The sequence below is a fragment of the Cervus canadensis genome, chromosome 25 (genome assembly GCF_019320065.1).
Source record: "Cervus canadensis isolate Bull #8, Minnesota chromosome 25, ASM1932006v1, whole genome shotgun sequence".
Classification (NCBI taxonomy): domain Eukaryota; kingdom Metazoa; phylum Chordata; class Mammalia; order Artiodactyla; family Cervidae; genus Cervus; species Cervus canadensis.
Genome location: NC_057410.1, coordinates 3,982,247 through 3,994,248, shown reverse-complemented (window position 1 = coordinate 3,994,248; position 12,002 = coordinate 3,982,247). Strand labels below are relative to the sequence as shown.

At 37.3% G+C, this 12,002-nt stretch overlaps 1 protein-coding gene across 4 annotated transcripts in view; it reads right to left on the bottom strand.

Moving 5' to 3' along the window:
- SLC16A7 (solute carrier family 16 member 7) overlaps positions 1–12,002 on the bottom strand; it is a 180,794-nt gene that overhangs the window by 128,773 nt on the left and 40,019 nt on the right. The window lies entirely within an intron of this gene.

Genomic DNA, 12,002 nt, shown 5'->3' with positions numbered 1-12,002 from the left:
GCTTCTCCCAGCCTGCACTGGGCACGCCTGATATGAACGCAGATGGTCCCTGGGATGTATGGGACGCCTCTAACGGCTGGTTTCGGCTGGGGGCAGGGGGTGGTGGGCTCCCACATAGCATTGCCTCGTATATGTTGGGTGTTCAGTAGTTATTTGGGGGGAAAATAAACCATCGTTGTTATTGAGATGTCAAAGCCCAGATTGCTGCATAAACATAAAAACAAATTAAACTCAGTGTGAAACTTAGTTTTAAGATGATTTTTCAGCTTCCTAATGCAATTCCAGCAAATGTGTTAGAAAACTACAGAGAGAGAGAGTTTTGTCCCAGGTAAATATAACCTCTGATAGAGATGTCTAAAAGTTAAATGGGCTGCTACAATCCTCTTGATTACTCTAGCATTCCCATTTTATAGAACAGGGAACACTAGGCTTGGAGAAGCCAAGTTTTCAGGATTACACAATGTTAGGGGCAGGAGCCAAGATTCCAACCTCGATTTTGCTCCCGCTTTCCAAACTACCATAGAGTTAGAAGATATATCTTTCATTAAAAGACCTTGCATGCTTGCATCAAAGAGTGGATGGACCATGTGATGTGTAAAACCACTTCCAATGCTAAATTATGATGAATTTTTTGAGAAAATCCACTTGATGATGTTGTATCTCCTTTATTTTCTACACGCCACCTTTCTTTTTCATACAGTGTAGAACAAGTAAATCTACAGATCCCATTTAAAGTTCTTGATTTCTATTACAGTTATTGCAGTGCTTAGGTAAGACTATGTTGCTTTTAAATATAGTGATGGAAATTAACATCATTAAGCAAGCATCTGTCCTAATAATCAAAAGATGATGCTGCACAAATCTAAATACTAAATATTAGACAATATTATATTTTTAAGTAAAATATTGTTAAGCAAGTGACAGAATCAGAAGCATAAATCCAGTCATTTTTAATCCAAAACTTGTACTGAATTGACTGACTGACAAGGTATGTCTGTTACTCAACACCTACAGAACTTTGAACAGTGCCACACTCACTTATTCAAATATTAATGTGGTTGAAGTCAGATCACTGCACTCTTTGGAATCAAAATAGTGACATACCTTTAAACCAAAGCTCTATTTACAAATTTGAAGCCATCCAATTCTACAATGCCTCTGTCTCCCATCCTCTCAAGCCCTCAATAAACTGTTTCCTCTAGACCCTAATCCTCTGTCTCAGCCTCTTGCTCACACAGCTACACTGCTATGCATTTTTTTCTTTTTGGTTCATACTCTCCACCCTACCACACTCCTCTTAATGTCCTTCCTAATATTTTTCACTGAATCCTCTAGAGCTCCCATTTTTTTTTTCCAAATTACCTAATTCCTAACCTAGACATTGCACTCTCTATGATGTTTTCTCCTTGAAGACATGACTTAGAGTGAGTCCTCTTGAATACTTACTAATTCCATATCTTTAGGTCCAGAACAGAGGCTCAGCACAAACCTGGTTCTACTCTCTCTCTTACCATTACTTTTCAGTTCACACAAGGAAACTTTTCTTCACTTAAGTTCATTTCACAAAGCTATACCATCCAGAAAACTAGGACCTAATATCCTTCAGACCGTTTCTTCAAAATCCATTTCTCTTCACTCCAAAGTCACACCATAATTAATATTCATAATCAATAACCATGCACTACAATCAGTAACCTAGCCAGAGAAACTGGGACCTCCATGTCTACTCTCCTTTAAGTAACTTACAACTTGAAGATAATGGGCACTCTTAATGCTTCTACTACCGAAGTCTTAAACATCGACATTCCAATTCCCCATCATTTTCCTCTCCTTCAGACAACACTAAAAACATTATTTCTGTCAATTCTGTCCTGGAATTTCCTTGAAAGTTTCCCCTGTTTTTAGGCTTACATCTTCTCCCAAACTACTGACCCTTTTCTTCTTCTTTTTTTTTTAATATTTATTTTTATTTATTTATTTGGCTGTGCAGGGTCTTAGTTGTGGCACACAGAATCTTGATCTTTACTTGCAGAATGTGAACTCTTAGTTGTGGCATGTGGAATCTACTTCCCCAACAAGGGATCAAACCCCACCTCCCTGCATTAGGAGCTCAGAGTCTTATCTGCTGGACCACCAGAGAAGTCCCAAATTAGCCCTTTTCTAACCTTCATTTCTTTTGTACTCTGCTGCAATGAATGCTTCATTCAAATTCCAGTTCTGCTACTCATTGGTAAAATATCTTGGGAACATTACTTAACAGGATTCTGTTTGTCTTTTAAAAATGAGCATAAAACTTGTACTTCATAGGAAAGGAGGAGATGAATGTGGCAATGTCTATAATGTACTAAGCACAATTCCTAGCACATCAAGTACTCAATAAATATTAACATCACCTTTAATCATCAATGTTCTCAGGTCATTCACATCTTTGTCTTCTGGCAACAAGAAGCCTGGGACTTCTAAACTCAAAATGGGCACTGCAATTACAGTACCAAGTAGAGTTTTAAAAAACATGAATTAACCTCACAAGTTGATGCCAATATACATTCATAGATTTCACCTGTTAACAGGGCTCTCAATGGCTTTCCCGTAAGCTTTTTTCATATCTCTTGGTACGTTCCTCTCCTTTCCAATATGGTTCTAAACATCTTCCTTTCCCCTCAAGTTTCCCAACCACCCTGTCATCTGTCAATCTGTGGCTGACCAGGTTTCTTATTTGCAAAGAAAATGAAAACCATCAGACCAGGCATGAAATGCCATAAATATGTTCTTATCTGTGCACACTTCTGGATCCCCTGTGAGTCCTTCATTCATTCCCTCCTGCCCTGGTAGTAGAGGTAAGTCCCTTCCTGGTCACCGAATAGGCCCTCCCCTAATACACGGTAAGTTCTTCCTGTCTGTGGATGGTTCTGCCCCCTGATTGGACCCCTTCGTTGTCCTCTCCTGTGACTTCTTCCCTTGCACTATATATTCTAACCACACTGACTTCCGTTTTCAGCTCAGCCCATGCTGTTTCGTATCTTCCTTTCCTTAGCAGTTGCCAGTGCCTATCAAGGAATCCTTTTCTCACCTTTCTATTAGCAAAGTTCCTATTTATTCTTCAAGACCCAACTTAACAATTCCTCTTTTGTGAGAGGAGGGAAGAAAGACAAGAGAGAGAACACAGAAAAGCATTGACAGGAGGAGGAACTCCCAGGAAAGGTGGTAATAGAGAAGCCTCATGGTATCTCACAATAGAGTTGATAGATGATAATGAGTTTCAATTATGACATTGGATTTCTTGCTTTCTTCTGTCTTTAACACATATTTCCACTTATTTCATGAAAAACATTTCAATGGCTCTCTGACAGCTAATAAATAGAGTCCTCAGCCTTTCAAATTTACAGATAATTACAAAAATATCTTCAACTGTCAGGAAATCACCAGATTTCCAATGGTTTATGAATAGACTTTGAAAGGAAAGGGCAGAAGGAAAAATCAAACTAAACACACATTTGTTGGTGAGAAACTTTAAAAAAAAAAAAAACAACAGAAATCAGTGACTTTGATTTTTCTGCAATTTTCTCAAATTCCTTAAGCACCAGTTTCTTATAACATTACGATAATACAACCCTAAGGTAATGTCTGAAACTGAAATTTAGGCTGTCATAAGCTTTGAATTACAATAAAGCCAGGACCTAAGTTGTTATTAACATCTGGTTAAGTTTCACATTTTTCTTTTTTTTGCTTTGATTTGCTTGCCTTTTAAAAATGTTTTTGGTTGTTTATTTTGGCCATTCAGCTTTATTAGGTGCTAAAAGATATAAATTTTCCTATTTTACTGCTATTTAGATTTTATGCCAAATGTTAGCAATATATGAAGCCAAATATTCAAACTTAACAAATACCTTCTCAATATTTCTATTTCAAAATCTCCCACATGCTTGGAGTTGCAGCAGGATGGATACTGCTTTCTAAAGGGCAGTGCAATAGTCAACTTCATGGATATTTATTATTTTTTGTGAACAGATGTAGGTCATTGCAGAGAGAGCTCCAAAGTCACCTTCTAAAGTTGAAATACACATGTGAAATTTGGTAAAGTTTCAAAACCTGTTAGGTATACCATCACAGTTTTCTTCAATTCACCAAAATTCCCTTCGTGCTGTGGAAAGGCTGCTGGAACACCAGTGTTTTCAGACTGTTCGGCTTGATTACACTGCTGTGGTACCACTTATCTAGAGCTATTTTAAGCATCTTCTTGGGTTACAGTAAGCTATATTGTAAATCTAATTACATTTGCCCACAGGAAAGTAAGTACATGTGAACCCTGCTCTGTAATCTACTTAACAAAAGGCACTGTATTTTTCTTCATAGCATTTATCAAAATTGTTATTACATAGCTATTTATATTTCTAAATGCCTTTCTCTTCCACTGTAAATTTCAAAAGGGCACTGAGCATGTTGTATACACAGCACTTTTGCTCAGTGTCTAGAGGGTCAATGAATGTTGGATGAATGAATGAATGAGCGATGACATAAGAGATAACTGAATTATATACATTTATGCTTGACACTTTAAACTCATGCTGAAAATGTGTACATACTTCAGAGACTCACTGGGATATATTACAGTGTAGTGCAACAAAGCACAAATTTTCAACTCAAATGGAATGGATTTGGGACTTCCCTGGTAGTCTAGTGGTTAAGACCCCACACTCCTGCATGAGGAACAGGTTCAGTCCCCCGTCAGAGAGCTAGACCTTGTGTGCCATAATGAAGACCCCACAACTAAGACCTGGCAGTCAAAAAAAAAAAAGAATAGAATAGAAAACTAAAACAAATAAAAAAACTTTTTAAATGGAATGAATTTAATGTCAGATCTGGCATTTAATAAGTTGTGTGATCAAAGAAAAGTGAAATAACCTCTCTAACCCTCTGCTTACTCATCTGTAAAATGTGAACAATTGCAGTGGATTAAATATTAAAGATAATGCATTCAAAAGCATGCAGCACAGTCATGGCATGGAGCAAAGTCTTAATGTTGTAGGTATTATCACTTATTAATATTTTATATAGCTTTTAAGTGAATTATATAAATCTAAATTATCCAAGGGCTTTTAAAAATTGACAACATAAATCTAGTGTGAGCATATGCTAGCAGTGATAACTCATCAATAATTTACAATAATAAAATGAATTTTCCAACACTTTCGTGTCTATTTTTCCAATTTTAAACAAGTTCTTTTCAATTAAATTTCATCATTCTTTACTCTGTACACTCCTTACAAATCCTTCACAAATCCTTCTCTGATGGTCTTCATAACAACAATCTGAATTCATCAGTTCAATTCTCTCACCTAGATTGAATACTCTTCCCTAAGCAACTTTCATTTCATTATTGTCCCTATATTGTCCCTGTATTTTATAACTTCAACCATTATCACAGTGGAAAAAGTAATCATTGCTGAAGTGAATTCTCCCTTCTGGACTATACTTTCTTCAAGTCTCTAATTTCTGCACAAAGAATTGGATCCAATCTAAATCTTTAATTTTTATTCATCCCTTTATGAGCATATACTGAGCATGATCTATTCTCGTCTATGATAGATCTATGATCTACTCTATGTTGAAGAGCTAACATATAAGGTGATAGTGTTAGGAGGCAGGGTCTTCGGGAGGTGATTAGGGATGGGATGCATATGTGCCTGCGTGCCCCAGTTGTGTCTGACTCTTTGTGACCCATGGACTGTAGCCCACCAGGCTCCTCTGTCCATGGAATTTTCCAGGCAAAAGTACTGGAGTGGGTTGCCATTTTCTACTCCAGGGGATCTTCCTGACCCAGGGTTCGAACCTGCATCCCTTCCATCTCCTGTGTTGGCAGGCATATTCTTTACCAATGGTGCCACCTGGAAAGCCCCAGGAATGGGATTAAGGTCCTTATAAAAGGGACTTCGGAAAACTAACTCATTCCCTCAACATGTGAGGATACAAGGAATCAGCAGTCTGAAAGAGGGCCCTCACCTGACCCTGTTGCACCCTGATCTCAGACTTCCAGCCTCCAGAACTGTAAAAGACAAATTTCTGTTGTTTACAAGCTGCCCAGCCTGTAGTATCTGGTTACAGCCACCCAAAAGATCTTCGGTAATCCACATGGTAGACACGGCTCTACATGACAGACACTGGGCTGGGTTAGACGGCTACAAAAGAGAGCGCAAGAGAGTCTCTGGTATCAAAGAGCTCACAGACTAAACAGGGGATGCAAAACTAGAAACAAATAATCATGCAAATTGTGATAAGGGAAATACTGTGCTCCTGGCTTCATGAAAACACAGAAATAACCATGTGAGTGGCTTTATGGTAACTAAACAGTTTCAGGTAAGTAAGCACATGGACAGAATCCTAGAGAAAGCAACGTTTCTTAAAGGGTAACAAGGAATCAGTGAACTAAAAAGGCAAAAGGAAGGCACTCCATGTCCAAGAGTTGGTATGAAGCACAGAAACAAGTAACAGTGTAGTCATACAGGAAACACTAAGACAGCAAATTTATCTTGCAACTCTTGTAAGATCAATTCATAAAGTATGATTCCAGCACTAAAATGCATAGGAAAGGCTGTCTATTAGATTGTGTCTGCTGCTGCTGCTGCTAAGTCACTTCAGTCGTGTCCGACTCTGTGCGACCCCATAGACAGCAGCCCACCAGGCTCCCCCGTCCCTGGGATTCTCCAGGCAAGAACACTGGAGTGGGGTGCCATTGCCTTCTCCAATGCAGGAAAGTGAAAAGTGAGAGTGAAGTCGCTCAGTCGTGTTCGACTCTTCGCGACCCCATGGACTGCAGCCCACCAGGCTGCTCCATCCATGGTATTTGCCAGGCAAGAGCACTGGAGTGGGGTGCCATTGCCTTCTCCGTAGATTGTGTCTAAGTTAAAATAAATTACGGTTACAATTTAAAACATCTGTAAATTCAAACTTTTTTTCTTTATACCATTTAAAGTAATAATAGGAAATATCTGTTTGGTCAGATTTTATTCAGTACTTCAGGTCACCTGGAGAGACTATTGATATTCCAAAATGGTGAACTATTAGCATTACTGCAGATCTTCCCACCAAACAAAACTCCAAACTGCCTTTATTAGTGCCATCTAGGAAAAGGCCAGAAAGGCTCTCTATAAAGAGAAGCTGACACACATTGGAAGGCACAATCAATAATAGTTTATTAAGCCCTAGGTTGTAGGAAAGCACTGGAATTGGCTCCCTCTTCTCACAAATGGACAAAGTAAGGACCAGCGATAACCGATAATGTTCAGTGACTCTCCCCAAATCAAAAGCACCCATGCTAAAATGACTCACAGGGATAAAAGTAGAAAAGTCATAAAAGGAACATTTGGGGGGGGATAAAAAAGACTAACTTTGTCTCTATTCTCACATCTATATAATATGAGCCCTAGAAACTATTGCCCAGCTATAGAATAAATCTATTCTATCAAAAATATTCCTTTTTAATATAAGTTTTGCATCCCATTAGGACAGGGACTTCACTTTCGTTCATCACATTTTCCCCACCTCAAGCCAAGTAAGTTCTAAGAAATATTTTTGAATGAATGAATAATGCATGAATGCATGTTGTATAGAAGACTATACTCAGGAGAATTTGGCAGCAAATCAACACACAATGTTTCTGTCCTAGTAGGGGATACAAGCAGACAAATTTAAAAGATTGCTTTGTATGAAGCAATTTTTGTTTAAAGTATCATAGGAATAAGGGGTTGGGAGAAATGGTTCCTTTAGCTAATGTGATTAGAGGGAAGGCCTCTGCAATGGAAAAGGTAGGTACAATATACAGATTTACTTAATATTTTGGATTTGCTATTTCAAGGTATTAACATATCCTGGCAACTACCACAGTTCCAATTTAAAGGCCGAGAAAAAGCTTAATGAGTTTATACAAGATTGTTTCAGGTAATATGTATGTATATCAATCCACCTTTAAACAATGCAGAGGGGTTAGGTACACTGAGGCTTCGTGTGACTGAAAATCCCAGTATAACCTATCAGCCTCTGTATCCCAAGTTCCTCTGTATTGGAGATTTTCCATATCCACAGAGTCAACCAACCAGAGACTGTGTAGTGCTCTAGTATGTATTTATTGAAAAAAATCCCTCTACAAGTCGACTAGAGCAGTTCAAACATCTACTATTCAAGAATCAACTGCACACACACATATTTAGATATGTGTGTATAGATATTACTAAAAAAATGTCTGTACAAATGTTGCCCTGAATGTTTTATTTAACTAGAAATCATTTTAGACTTCTCAATTTGCCCATGTAAGTCATTTTTCATACACACAGCTCCTCACAAGAAAACCTGTACAACATTAATTTAAAGATTTCTGAGGAGACTATGCTTAAGCACCAAAATATTCTTTAAAAAAATGTTTTTTGAGAAGACATTTAGAACATCAGGCTCTTTATTAGGTTGCCAAGATGAAAGGTGAGTATTTTCAGTTGTTAAATACAGGAAGCACTTGTGTTTGATAGAGGCTGCCAATGACTTTCATTATATCTGTCAGTTAAATGGTAAAAAAGAAAAAACAATCATTGAAATAAATCCTACACAATTGCAAACATTTGGCATGATAAGTAGTTTTAGTAGCCAATGGTGGCATGGATCCTCATGTTATTTGGGTAGATAGAACCCAAGAATATTTCAGAGAAAGCACTATGTTATTTTCAGAATTTCAGTTATTTAATTTCTTGTAGCAAATAGAACAGTCTCAGTGTTTGGAAAAATGAAATTCTCAAGACTTTTTTTTTTTTTTTGCTGCACTGGGTCTTAGTTGCAGCATGGGGATCTTTAATTGCAGCATGCCAACTCTTAGCTGAGGCATGTGGGATCTAGGTCCCTGACCAAGGATTGAACCCAGATCCCCTGCGTGGGGAGCATGGAGTCTTGGTGACTGTACTACCAGGGAAGTCCCCCAAAAATGAAATTCTAAGATTTCTTTTCTGCAGAGTGCAAAGTTCAAGTTAATATGATATTATTTCAAATGACAAAAAAGGGACATTCGCCAAAATTTAAATAGAATGTTATCAATTACAATCATGAAATCCACTCTCCCCCAAAAGTCAAATATTAAAAACAGAGTAAATCACAAATTTCCTTGTGGTCTGCTTACACATTTTATAAGTCTAATGCCTCTTTTCTTTCTAATGGTATTTCTGAGTTTCCATATATGTGCTTGCATGCTCAGTCATATCTGACTCTGCAACCCCATGGACTGTAGCCCACCAGGCTCCTCTGTCCATGGGATTCTCCAGGCAAGAATACAGAAGTGGGTTACCCCTTCCTCCTCTAGAGGATCTTCCCAACCCAGGGATCAAACCGGTGTCTCTTGCGGGCTCCTGCAATGGCAGGCAGATTCTTACCACCTGAGCCACTTGAGTTTCCTTATAAGCATTTAAATTTGGCACGAGGCTGAAAAATGGGTTAGCATCTGTTGATGATGCTTTAAGTAGGGATATGAATTGTGAGCCCCTGATGAGAATGAGCCAGTGACAGTGACTGCCATTCTTTGCTAGCAACTACATCTTTTCCTACGTCACTTTGGCTATGCAGTATGGTTTCCACATCCTCCCTCTCATAGAGAGTTTGTGTTGTAGTGTTAGGTTATCTTTGTGTTTGTTTTATTACATATAGACAATAATATCTGTAAGAACATTATAAGAAGAGGATTAGGACAGAAGCACAATAATACACTGCAGCAAACACAAACTAATAGAAGAAACTAAAAAACTAATTTCCAGGACAGGGGATGATGAGATCAAAGAAAAATGGTAAGGACTGCAACAGCGTTATGAAAAAGTAGCTCTCAACTCCTGGACTAAGTCTTAGAAGTGCTACAGAATCTTTGGAAAACAAAATCAGCATGTTTTTAAAGGCTTCAAAGTCAAAGTCCATGAGCCAAAAGGATTATAAAATTTGGTCAGGTGTGTCTTATTGAATTGATACTTCCCAATGATAGATATGAATAAAAACTGCATTGGATTGAGAAATACAATATCAGTATTTCAAGCTGAAAAAAGAACTATGTTCATTCAGATGATGTCAACAACTAAGGTATAATAATGCAACTCACATGTTAATAGAAAAGATATAGAAATACGAACACATGAAAATATCTTTGCTGTTGTTATAATCTGATATTCATACAAGTACTTAATACTATGTTTCCTATGTTAATTATAAGCAAACACAGCTAAGAGAGATTCTAGTCTACATTTTAGAAACCTATAAACTCTTTTTATAAAAGACTATCATGGAAGAGGTTTTAATATTTATATATGACATAATGAGAAAATATTTAGGTAATGTTTAATTCTAAGACATCCAAGAATTACTTATAGAATGTTTTAAGAATTAAGAGTCAGGATCTGTCTTTTCTTGGGCTAATCACTAACAAGCTATGTGAATTTGGAAAATTTAGTTAACTTTCTTAAAGTCAAATTTTCTTCTTTTCCAAAGTGGAAATATCTCATAGGTCATTGAAATAATAAAATAATATACTACTTGCAGACAGCTTGGCACTTGATAACACATAGTATTATGAATAATATATTTTTAAAAAAATTATTAATCCACTGGAATACAACAAAAAGGAGAGTATTATTTAAAACTTCATATATATTTTTAAACATTTTTCCTCCAGGGACTTCCCTGGTGGTCCAGTGGTTAAGAATCTGCCTGCCAATGCAGGGTAGACAGGTTTGATCTCTGGTTGGGGGAGATTACATATGCCTCTGGGCAACAACTCCTGAACCCACACTCCTATTTTCTACCACACAAGAGAAGCCTGTGCTTCACCACCAGAGAAGCCACCGCAATGAAAAGCTTGCACACCACAACTAGAGTGTAAGCCCTGGTCACCACAACCAGAGAAAGTTCGCATGCAGGAACAAAGACCCACTGCAGCCAATAAATAAATAGATGATGATAGATAGATAGACAATAGATAAAGAAAAATTTTTTTACATATTACTTATAAAAAAATTCTTCCTCTGTCCAGAATTGTAGTTCCTATAAAAAAAGAGTCACAAGATTGGAAAATAATGGCAACTTTAAAAAAAGGCAGTGACTATTTCTATTTATAGGGGAATGCTAAGACAGGAAGGAGGAGGAAATGGAGAGAGAGAATGATAAAAGATCAGGAAGGCAAAGAGGAAGAAATGACTAGTCACTATAAAATATCAGATTATTATTGTATCCAAAGTATTTGTGGAATAAAATCCTCTTGTTCCCAAATGCATTCTGTTAATGACCTTTGAGCATGAGATATTTATGCAGGGTTCTACAGATTACGGATTAACATTTTATGGGACCCTAAATTTATGCATTTTAAACAATTTCTGTGACACATTTCCTCCTTTGTCTTCCAATGCGCACACAAAAGCAGCAGGATGGGGACTGCTTCTGTCACTAAGGGAAAACTGAGGTTGAAACAAAGATAAGACTAAGCCAGAAAAGACTATTAATAGATTTACAGTTGAGTGGTATGGCTGGGTCATAGTTTCTTAATACTCAGAAGGTGGAAGCTGACTATTCCTAACTATGGTCTCCATTTTCTATATAAAGTCATGAGCAAAGAGGTCAGGGGTACTTGACTTGTACAGACCCATTTTGGAAATAGGAACAAAATTTTCTAAGTTGTTTGAAATCAGCAATTATTTTCTCATAATCTACATATTCTCTGAAAAAATAATGTATCAAGTCTATGCACTCAAGGAGTAATATTTGGATTAACCTAGGGTGTCTGGTGCTACATGAAGCTGAAATCTCTCTTAAATCCATGTAATCAAATTCATAATATAATACATATCCAAAGTGGGTACTACCTGTTAAGTTTATTAAGCAGAGACACCATTAGACTGTAGAGGTCTATGTGCTATGGAGGTCTATGTAAACACGCCAAAATCTAAGCCTGTGTCTCACAGTTATAAAATCAAAACACCAAAGACAACCCATCAGAA